This window comes from Cervus canadensis, chromosome X (assembly GCF_019320065.1).
Source record: "Cervus canadensis isolate Bull #8, Minnesota chromosome X, ASM1932006v1, whole genome shotgun sequence".
Lineage (NCBI taxonomy): Eukaryota > Metazoa > Chordata > Mammalia > Artiodactyla > Cervidae > Cervus > Cervus canadensis.
In genome coordinates this window covers 5,770,213-5,782,231 of record NC_057419.1, presented here as the reverse complement: position 1 = coordinate 5,782,231, position 12,019 = coordinate 5,770,213, and the positions used below count along the sequence as shown (strand labels likewise).

Sequence of the window (12,019 nt, the reverse complement as noted above, 5' to 3'; positions counted from 1 at the left end):
AAAGTGCAGGCTCAGGACTGTGACCTAGCCCATCCACCTGCTTATCCATCAACCCATCCATTCATCCACCCAAACACCCATCTACTCATCCATCCATCCTCTCATCAATTCATCCATCCATCCATCATCCATTCTCCATCCATCATCCATTCTCCATCCATTCATCCACCCAAACACCCATCTACTCATCCATCCATCCTCTCATCAATTCATCCATCCATCCATCATCCATTCTCCATCCATCATCCATTCTCCATCCATTCATCCACCCAAACATCCATCCACTCATCCATCCATCCCCTCATCAATTCATCCATCCATCCATCATCCATTCTCCATCCATCATCCATTCTCCATCCATTCATCCACCCAAACATCCATCCACTCATCCATCCATCCCCTCATCAATTCATCCATCCATCCATCATCCATTCTCCATCCATCATCCATTCTCCATCCATTCATCCACCCAAACATCCATCCACTCATCCATCCATCCCCTCATCAATTCATCCATCCATCCATCATCCATTCTCCATCCATCATCCATTCTTTATCCATCATCCATCCATCAATCATCTATCCATGCATGCATGCATGCATCCATCATCCATGCATGCATGCATGCATCCATCATCCATGCATGCATGCATGCATCCATCATCCATCAATCATCCATCCATGCATGCATGTATCCATCATCCATCCATCCATCATCCATGCATGCATGCATCCATCCATGCATGCATGCACCCATCATCCATGCATCCATCATCCATCCATGCATCCATCATCCATCATGCATGCATGCATGCATGCATGCATGCATCCATCCATCCATGCATGCCTGCATCCATCATCCATCCATTCATCCATCCATCATCCATCCATCCATCCATCCATCCATCATCCATCCATCCATCATTCATGCATCCATCCATCCACCCATGGGTCTTGTCTCCTTGGGGAGGAAGAGAAAATGTGGGCAACTGGATTTCCCCTCCACAGGCTCACCCCAGATGAGATCAGCATCTACCCAGGGGCGTGGCCTGGCCCCGCTCAGTGGCAGATCACGCTTCTCTTACCTTCTACTTTCACATTTGCTGTAACCAGGACCCCTGAGAGCCAGGATGGAGAGCAGACCCTCCACCCGCTGGAAAGACCCCAAGTGGACAAATTTCGCAGTCTGCATGAGAGTAGACATGGGTTGGCTGCCAGATTGCCATCTTGTCATCCTAAGGTGCTTTCCAACAACTAAACAATCCCACACCACGTGGAGGACGGACGTGTTCCTCCCCACTGTAACTGGGCAGGTGCCTACGAGGCCTTCCCAGGACAGACCATGCCCTGCAGTGTCCCCGGCCTGCCTTTGAGTTTGCAGCGAGGCTTTGCCCCCAGGCCTCCCTGAGTTCCAAAGAACACATTCAATCAGAGAACCGAGAAGACACAGAAACAAAGAAAAGCAATCAAGCAAGACAAAATAATAATCATGGTGCTTCCCCGGGGGCTCAGACGGTAAGGAACCTGCCTGCCATGCAGAAGACTCAGGTTCAGTCCCTGGGTCTGGAACATCCCCTGGAGAAAGGCCTGGCAACCCACCCCAGGTGGTTGCCAGAATACTGGAGTGGGTTGCCATGCCCTCCTCCAAGGGATCTTCCCAACCCCTTCAGGCGGATTCTTTACCGTCTGAGCCACCACGGAAGCACATAGAGGTACTTATATCCGCCATACCCCACAAGTAGACAGATGACCCCGGGTTTTCCCGAAACTGCGGTTCCACATTCGCTCATTCAGCACCCCTGTGACTTCCTAGAAGCCGGCGGCTCAGATTCAGCACCTTCATCCCCTCTTCCACATGACCCTGGGCCCCAGAGCTGGACTTTGGTTCTCGAAGGGTCTTTTCCCAGCAGCTGCCGGCGCGCCTGCTGTGAAGTCCCCTTCTTCACCTCTCCACGTCGGCCACACCATCCGGCCCAGCTCCCTCTCTGCTCTGGATTGCGTGATGGATCGAGGGGCTAGGGGGGTCTGGGGCTGGGGTAGGGGTGGGGTTGGGGGGTCGGGATAGGGGTTGGGCGTGAATCCCTCTCAGTGCAGCTGGAAGAGGGAACGTGCTCCCTGGGTGCCCCCGGGGGGAATGGGTCACCCGGGCAGGTCACCTTCTGGTTGCAGAACCAAAAGAGGTCCCCAGGCACCCAGGTTTCGCCTGCGAGAGGAAGTCTTCGCTTAGCACAGTTTTACAACTTTTTTTTTTTTTTAATAAAAATCGTCAGGCGTTGTCTGGTCTGGGATTCACTGCGGGTCACTGCCGGCGGCATTGTAGGGACCTCGACCCCCGCCCGCCTGGTCTGCAGGGTCTGGTGCGCGTCTGGACGCTGCAGACCTTCTCGGAGAGGCGGCGTCTGCCCCAAGCAGTCACCCCGGGGCCCGGCACGAGCCACCACGAGGGCCCGGCTGTGGGCCAAACCCCAGCTCCCGCCCCTGCACCCCGCCCCCGGGCGAGGGCGCGCGCTGATAGGAGGGGCCCCGGCGGGCTTGGACGCCAGGAGACTGCAGACCATCAGACGGTTATACAGGAAATTTCAAAACGGGTTTCCTCTGCACCTACCCTGGGTCTCCACGGCGGCAGCCCGGAGCCGGGGAGGGGGTACCTTTCGAGGCTCTGTATCTGCCGAGCGTGCAAAGCCCGCGCGCAATGTGCGCGCCCCACACGGCGGCGATGCGGGCGTCCGGGTCGCGCCCTGACACCCACCCCGGGCTCCTTCGGGGGCGGCGGGACGGAGGCTTCCTGACGCCAGGCTCGGTCTGACGCACAGCTGCCGCGCGTTCGGATTCAGCCCCGGGCTGCGTCCACACTGCTGACGGGCATCATCGGCCTTTCCAGGTGCGTCCAGTGTCTGACTTACGCGCGTTGTCTGGAACCCGGGGCGCCGCCGGGGAAGGACTTTACGAGGGTGAGAGCCTGCGAAGGAGGGCTGCGTGTGTCCTCCTCTTTCGGGGGTGAGGGGCGCCGAGGAGACAGGAAAAGCTTCAGACAGGCAGGGCGTGCGAGCGCGCTCAGTCAGTGGTGTCCGACTCTTTGCGACCCCACGGACGGCAGCCCGCCAGGCCCCTCTGTCCATGGAGATTCTCCAGGCAAGAATAGGAGTGGGTTGCCATGCCTGTCTCCAGGGGATCTCCCCGACCCAGGGATGGAACCCGGGTCTCCCGCGGCTCCTGCATTGCAGGTGCGACCACTTGGCGGGGAGATGCTTTGAACGCAGTCTCCTGGTGCAAACTCCAGGAAAACTCACCGGCGCACAGATGAGCGCTGAAGGTGGCCAGGCACGACTAGGGGACAGAGACGGGGCTGCGTCGGGGAGGGTTCCAGCCGCTGGGGGGCCCCCGTGAGGCCCTGAGATCACCTCACTGGCCCCGATTCACCCAGAAACTGCGAATCCAGACCGTAGCCCACCTGGCTCCTCCGTCCACGGAATCGCCTAGGCAGGAACACTGGAGTGGGTTGCTGTTTCCTTCTCCAGGCAAATCTTTCCCACCCGGGGACCGAACCCCGCAGTCTCCTGTGGCTGCTGCCTCTGCAGGCGGGTTCTTTCCTTGGAAAGCTGCATTTTATAAACCACCCGCAGTTTGGGGAGCAGTGAGGCACCGCGTGCACACTGGTCTCTGCCCTGGGAATTCCTGGCGGTGCAAATCGGGAGTCTGTGCGCTTAGGGTCACGCCTGGCGAGGAGGAATTAACGCAGCGTAATGGTTCTGCTTCCAAACCAAAGAGGCTTTTTTTTCCCCCCTTCTCTGCTTTCTGTCGTGTCTTCTGCGTGCGGGCCAGAAGGTGCACCCCGCCCCGGCTGCTACCCGCGCAGGAGCGCAGAGGAACCGGGGCAGGGCGGGGCCCGCGTGCTCCGTCCCCCTCTTTAGATGCGGCGCTGAGTGGTTGGATTGGAATGGGCACCTGGGCCGGACGTGAGCGCGGACTTTCCATTTAGAACGCCTCCAGGAGCTGCAAGAATCGCGGTTTCGTTTTCGGGGGCGGGGTGAGCCGTGCATTGCGGTGGCCAGCGTTCGGGGCCGGAGGGGGTGCACGCCCTGTATGTGGTCCCCGCATCCTGGAGACCCCTGCCCGCCTCTAGGAGGAGGAACCGGGCCGTGGGACGAGTCTGGAGGCTGGGCCGACCCTCCGGACATCTGCTGTGGTTTGTGAAACATCCCCACTCAGCCTCACGGACCCCGGGGGGCCGGGGGGGGGGGGGAGTGGTGCAAAGGGGCAATACCAGCCCTTAGAGGTCACCTGGGACCCCCTCGCAAACCTACTGAGGCCTGTGTTATCATCTTAGGGATGAAGGTGGGAAGGCGGGGAGTGATGGGTTAGTGACGGAGAAGGGGGGGGGGTCCCTAGGGTGCCCCTCCTTGCTGGCCCAGCCTCTCTGAGCCTCCATCTGTGGGTGTGTCCACTAGATGGCCTCCTTCCCAACGCCCCTCTCCTGTCTGGGAGTCAGGAGTGGGTAAGACACCCGGAACCCCATTCCCCTCTGGTACCTTATCCTGGTCCCTGACTGTGGGAAATTGTCCAGGCCCCCCATCCGCCCTCCCCCAGGAGATGACCCATCCCCACCACAGACCTTTCCCAGGGCCAACACCACACCTCAAGGAGCCCTGACCCAGCAAATAAGCACACACATGGGGTGCAGGGTGGGGTCCCCCGGAACGGCCCCCGGGGTCCACGCTGGGAGCCCCCAGGGAGAATCCTACAGCCGTGTCCACCATCCCCTCCTGGCTGGACAGATGGACACGTGGATGCAGGGCCTGCCTTCTCTTAGGGAAAGGCATGCTTTGCCAGGTGACTGGTGACCAGGTTTGCTCTTGAGCCATGCAGGGAACTCAGAGCTTCCCTGTTGTCTCCGCAGAAAAGGTTCTACCTGCCAGTGCAGGAGACACAGGAGATGTGGGTTCGATCCCTGGGTCTGGAAGATAAATAGATGCTAGGCAGACAGACAAAGAGATTGCAGACAAATTAGACAGATGATTGGTAAACCATCTGTTGATTGATAGATAGTGGACAGATTGACAGCTGAGAGTTGGATAGACAAGTAGGTGAATTTTTTGATTTGTAGATAGATACACAGATAATAAGTGAGAGAGATAGATGCACAGATGATAGACTGACAGACAGGGATAGACTAAAAAATGGTAGATGAATCTGCCTGCCAATGCATGAGACTCGGATTCGATCTCTGGGTCAGGAAGGTCCCCCGGAGGAGGGAATGGCAACCCACTCCAGTATTCTTGCTTGGAGAATCCCATGGACAGAGGAGCCTGGCGGGCTGCAGTCCATGGGGTCGCAAACAGTCAGACATGATTGAAGTGACTTAGCATGCATGCCTGCATAGATAGGTAGACATAGATAGCACATACATAATAGAAAAATATAGATAAATGATGGATGACAGATGATAATTTGGGTGATTGAGGGAGGATAGATGGATAGATAGAAGACATAGAGAGAGGTATAGATGATACGTAAGTATGGAGACAGATGGATGGAGGGATAGAGAGAGAGATGGATGGATAGATGGATGGATAGATGAATGGATAGATAGATGGATGGATAGATGGATAGATGGATGGATGGATAGATGGATGGATAGATGGATCGATGTATGGATAGATGGATGGATGGATGGATGTACAGATAGATAGATGGATGATAGATGGATAGATGGATAGATGAATGGATAGATAGATGGATGGATAGATGGATAGATGGATGGATGGATAGATGGATGGATAGATAGATGTACGGATAGATAGATGGATGGATGGATGGATAGATGGATGGATGGATGGATGGATGATAGATGGATACATAGATGGATAGATGGATGATAGATGGATACATAGATGGATAGATGGATGAATGGATGGATGGATGGATGTATAGATGGATGATAGTTGGATACATAGATGGATAGATGGATGGATGGATGGATAGATGGATGATAGTTGGATACATAGATGGATAGATGGATGGATGGATGGATCAATGGATGATAGTTGGATACATAGATGGATAGATGGATGGATGGATGGATAGATGGATGATAGTTGGATACATAGATGGATAGATGGATGGATAGATGGATGGATGGATGGATCAATGGATGATAGTTGGATATATAGATGGATAGATGGGTGGATAGATGGATGGATAGATGGATAGATGGATGATAGATGGATACATAGATGGATATGTGGACAGATAGGTGGATAGATAGATAGATATAGATCATAGGTATGTAGGGTTGCAGATACATAGAGAGATAGTGATAGATGAAGGCTAGGTGGGTGTGGAGATAGAGAGACAGAAGACTGTCTTGGTTAGACAGGGTTTCTCAGCTCACACTATTAATACTGGCCCTTTAGACGGGATAATTCTTGGCCTGTCCTCTGCACTGTGGGCTGGTAAACAGTATCTGTGGTCCTCACCGACCAGAGGCATCTAGCATCCCCAGAGATCGTGACCTGCAAAACTGTCCCCAGACATCAGCGAAACCTCCTCTGGGGGACAGAGTCACGACCCCCCCCCCCCCCCCCCCCCCCCCGTTCACGACCACCAGGGAAAGGACGAGACAACGGCGGCGGGACGAGTGCAGCCACGGGGCTCGGCGGAGAAGCAGGACCACCTCACATTCCCCCCCCGCCCCCCGCCCTGGGTCTCAGGGTGACAACCTGCCGCTTCAGGGCCCCCTGGGCCACTTTGTGCCACGTCTCAAGCTTAGCCGCGTGCTCCTCTTCCTGCACATCAATAATGAAAATGAGAGAAGACCCTGTGATTCGCTGAGATCACGGCTACGGGATAAACGAGCATCCTTTGGGCGGGGCAATGTGTTACTCAAAGCGGGTGTAGAAGGTGGCTGCTGGCTGTTCAAAGGCCAAGAGACAGGCCAGGCTGGTGGAAGGGAAAGTTTGCTTTATTTCAGATGCTGGCACCTGGGTGGGGAGCGGGTGGCAGAGAGTGGTGGACATCTGTCCAGAGGCTGACTCCCCAACCCCCAGCTCTGACAAGCAGGGGGTGAGAGCTTTTGTAGACAGAAGGAGGGGGCTCTACATGCCGAAACAGCACCGTCATCCCTAACGGTCATCTTCATATCGGTCATCAGTGCTCCCACCAGCCTCATCTTGGTTGTTTTACGTATAGTTCATCTTCAGTTCCAGGGATGCACTTGTCTCCATTTCTTTGCGGCCAACTCTCGGAATGGTGCCAGCTCATGTCCTGGGTACAAGTCCGGTCCTCATGCAGTTATCTTCTCCCCCTGACGTTCTAGTATCTATAAGACAGCTCACAGGATATGGCTCAAAATATAGAGCCCTTGAGAAAGAAGTAAAGGTCCTTGACTGTGTTTAATGACTCAGTTCAGTTCCATCGCTCAGTCGTGTCCGACTCTTTGCGACCCCATGGACTGCAGCACTGCCAGGCCTCCCCGTCCATCACCAACTCCCAGAGTTTACTCAAACTCATGCCCATTGAGTCAGTGATGCCATCCAACCATCTCATCCTCTGTCGTCCCCTTCTCCTCCCACCGTCAATCTTTCCCAGCATCAGGGTCTTTTCCAATGTGTCAACTCTTTGCATCAGGTGGCCAAAGTATTGGAGTTTCAGCTTCAGCATCAGCCCTTCCAATGAACACCCAGGACTGATTTCCTTTAGGATGGACTGGTTGGATCTCTGTGCAGTCCAAGGGACTCTCAAGAGTCTTCTCCAACACCACAGTTCAAAAGCATCAATTCTTCAGCACTCAGCTTTCTCCAGCTTAATGACTACATTATTATTATTTAGTCTCCTTTGACTGTTTTCCTTTGTTTCTGTATTTCCTACCTCTCTTATTAAACTTATTCTTTGAGTAAAGTTTTCCACAGACAAAATGCAGGCAGAGGACATGGTGGGGGGGCGGCATTCAGTGGGCAATGACCATAGCATCCTGCTCCATTTCAAATGGTCCGAGATTTAGACCCCACTGTCCACACAAACCAGTCACTCCCAAAGGAGATCAGTCCTGAATATTCACTGGAAGGACTGATGCTGAAGCCGAAACACCAATCCTTTGGCCATGTGATGTGAAGAACTCGCTCATCAGAAAAGACCCTGTTGATGGGAAAGATTTAAGGTGGGAGGAGAAGGGGATGACAGAGGATGAGATGGTTGGATGGCATCACTGACTCGATGGACATGAGTTTGAGTAAACTCTGGGAGTTGGTGATGGACAGGGAGGCCTGGCGTACTGCGGTCCATGGGGTCGCAAAGAATCGGACACGACTGAGCGACTGAACTGAACTGAAGTGTCCACACAAAGGGCCCCAGCGTGAGCCCTTTGCATCTTCCCCATACCATGGGATTACCCACTCAAGAATGAAGGAAGCATGGGCTCCAATAAGGGGCATTGTTACTGACAAAACGGGAAGTGTAGGAAGCGTCTTTTGTAACATCCTGTGCTATAAAGGGAATGGAGGGAGTGGGCGGATTACGAGATGCGGATCCCAGCCTCCCTGTCGGTAACCGCCGTGGACCAGGCCCATTGGCCAAGGTTGCAGGCTCCTCCGAGTTGCCCCGTGGCTGGAGGCGTGGGTCTCCTAGGTTTGTGTCACAGGCACCTGAGCAGTCGGGGCAGGGGTGGACCAGCAGGACGGCGGGCAGGTGGAGTAGAAGCAGAGACAACTCCTCAGTCACAGACACTGGGAATGAATGGGCGGGATGCATGTGGGGGCTGTGGCCTTGTGAATGAGGGGCCAGAATGAGTCAGCACGGGCTCAGTTAACATTTGTTGGATGATGGATGGAAGGATAGATGGATGGATGGATGGATGGACAGATATGTGGGTGGATGAATGGATGGATGGATAGTTGGATGGATGAGCAGATGGGTAAATGGATGGATGAATGAATGGATGGGTGGGTGAGTGAGTGGATGGATGAATGGGTGGTTGGATGGACAGATGGATGGACGGGTAGATGGATGGGTGGATGGATGGATGGATGGGTGGATGGGGATGGGTGGATGATTGAATGGGTGGATGATGGATGGATGGGTGGATGATAGATGGGTAGGTGATGGATGGGTAGATGGGTGGATGGATGGATGATGGATGGGTAGATGATGAATGAATGATAGATGGATGGGTGGATGATGGATGGATGGATGGATGATGGATGGGTGGGTGATGGATGGATGGGTGGATGATAGATGGGTGGGTGATGGATGGATGGATGATGGATGGATGGATGATAGATGGGTGGATGGATGGATGATGGATGGGTGGATGATAGATGGATGGGGGATGATGGATGGATGGATGATGAATGGGTGGGGGATGGATGGATGGTTGGATGCATTGTTGGATGGATGGATGGATGAGTGGGTGAATTGGGATGGATAGATGAATGAATGAATGAATGAACAGGCAAAACAAAAGAGGAGGCTGGTTCCCAGTCAGTTCCTTTGAATTAGCTTCCTGGGACAGTCATAACAAATGACCACATACTGAGTGGATTAAAACACCATAATTTTTTCCTCTGACATTCTAGAGGCCAGAACTCCACAAAGTTTCTGCAAAGCAGTGCTACCTCTGATGGATCCAAGGAAGGGTCCTTTCTGCCTCTTCCAGTTTCTTGGGTCCCCAGGCATCCCTGGACTTGTGGCCACCTCCCTCCAGCCTCTACTTCTGTCTTCGCACAGCCATCTTCGGTCTGTGTGTTTCTGTGTCCATCTGTGCATCTTCTGTTTTCACAAGGACACCGGTCACACTGGCTTAGGACCCACCCTAATGGGCTAATCTTAACTTATATCTTAAAAACATTTTCTTAGACTCTATTTCCACATAAGGCCACATTCGCAGGCACCAGGGTTGAATATATCTCAAATAAATTCTCCTTGAAGTCTTGCACTCTTCCTCCTATCAGAGGAAGAGAGAAGGTGCAGTGGAGAAATTGAGACCTGGGGCCCGGCCCAAACGCCCGCACTCTGAGTCCCTCACTTGCTCATGGACCCCTGCTGCAAAGCACAAGAAGAAGTTCCATAAGAACAGTATCGCCTAAAGGGGTCGTTTTGAAGACAGAGTAAGATCCACCTGTCTGTTCAACATTGGTGGCAGGCAAGTCCCCAGTTGATCTCATTCTCGGGGTTTCATCCTGATCCTTGCAGGATTCCCCATAGGGCTGTCATTGTAGGTGTTCAGGTGGATTCTTGGAACCGTCATGATGTCCCTCTGAGAATGTTGTCGACATCTCTTTGCACGTGGGAAACTGAGGCAGCAAGTGACTCTGTGACCTTCTTAAGGTCATCTAGCCAGCTGATGGTCTACACTGCCTTATTATTATGGTGATGATGATGAAGGTGATGGTGGTGATGATGATGATGTTGGGGATGATGGCGATGGTGGTGGTGGTGATGGTGATGATGGTGGAGGTGGTGGTGATGGTGATGGTGATGATGGTGATGGTAATGTGGGTGTTGATGATGGTTGATGGTGATGATGGTGACAGTGGTGGTGGTGATGATGATGTCAATGATGGTGATGGTGGTGATGATAATGATGGTCATGGTAATGAAGGTGTTGATGACGGTGATGGTGGTGATGGTGGTGATGGTGGTAGTGGTGGTAGTGGTGATGGTGATGGTTGGTGGGATGATAATGATGCTGATGGTAATGAGGAGTTGATGATGGTTGATGGTGGTGGTGATGATGGTGATGGTATTTATGGTTATGTCGATGATGATGGTGATGATGCTGATGGTGGTGGTGATGGTGATGATGCTGATGGTGGTGGTGATAATGATGCTGATGGTGGTGATGGTGGTGATGGTGGTAGTGGTGGTAGTGATGATGGCATTGGTGGGTGATGGTCATGATGACGATGATGGTAGCGTAGTGTTGATGGTGATGGTTGGTGGGATGATAATGATGGTGATGGTAATGAGGTGTTGATGATGGTTGATGGTGGTGGTGATGGTGATGATGGTGATGGTAATGTGGGTGTTGATGGTTGAAGGCAATGGTGATGGTGATGATGGTGATGGGGTGGTGGTGATGATGATGTCAATGATGGTGATGGTGGCGATAATGATGGTCATGGTAATGAAGGTGTTGATGATGGTGATGGTGGCGATGGTGGTGGTGATAATGATGGTGATGGTGGTGATGGTGATGTGGGTGTTGGTAATGATGGTGATGGCGATGATGATGGTGATAGTGGTGGTGGTAAAGATGGTGGTGTTGATAATGATGGTGATGATGGTGACGGTGGTGGTGGTGATGATGATGTCAATGATGGTGACGGTGGTGCTGATAATGATGGTCATGGTAATGAAGGTGTTGATGATGGTGATGGTGGTGATGGCGATGATGATGGTGGTGATGCTGATGGTGGTGGCGATAATGATGGTGATGGTAATGAAGATGTTGATGGTGGTGGTGGCGATGATGATGATGATGATGCTGATGGTGGTGGTGATAATGAATGTGATGGTGATGATAGCCGAGGTGGTGATGATGATGGGGATTGATGGTGATGATGGTGGAGGTAATAATGATGGTGATGGTGGTGGTGGTGATAATGCTGGTGATGATGGCGGTGGTGGTGGAGGTGATGTTGGTAAGCATTGCTCGTGCACGGGGAATCTGAGCCTTCTCTCTGACAGGCTATTCTTGATGCTAAAATACGCGTCTGCGTGGAGATCGTGGAAGCGTTCTCGAACGAGGTAGGAGCGGTGCTGACATGAGGCGGTGAATGCACCGAACGCCAGTGAATCACCTACTTTGAAACGGTGAGCTGTAGATCCATTTTAAAGAGAGAGAGGAAGGAGGCAGCTGCCCGCCGCCACACCCCCACCCTTGACTTCCTCATCCCAGGCTGTACACACTGTCTGCCCGCGTGTTTGCTGAGCCTGCCGGCTCCTGCAGGCTCTGAGTCACGCTCACAGGAAGCCAGCAGAACGGGTGTTGCTGAGATCCTCACACCACAAGGTGCCTGGCCCC

At 53.1% G+C, this 12,019-nt stretch overlaps 1 protein-coding gene across 2 annotated transcripts in view; it reads left to right on the top strand.

Annotated features, from left to right (window-relative positions):
• The first annotated feature begins 1,960 nt into the window (after nucleotides 1-1,960).
• The window catches only part of P2RY8 (P2Y receptor family member 8), a 54,265-nt gene continuing 44,206 nt past the window's right edge, over nucleotides 1,961-12,019 (top strand). For both annotated transcript variants that reach the window (XM_043457630.1, XM_043457631.1), the window contains exon 1: nucleotides 1,961-2,881. The gene's annotated coding sequence lies outside the window, so the exon portion shown is untranslated. The remainder of the gene's footprint in view (nucleotides 2,882-12,019) is intronic.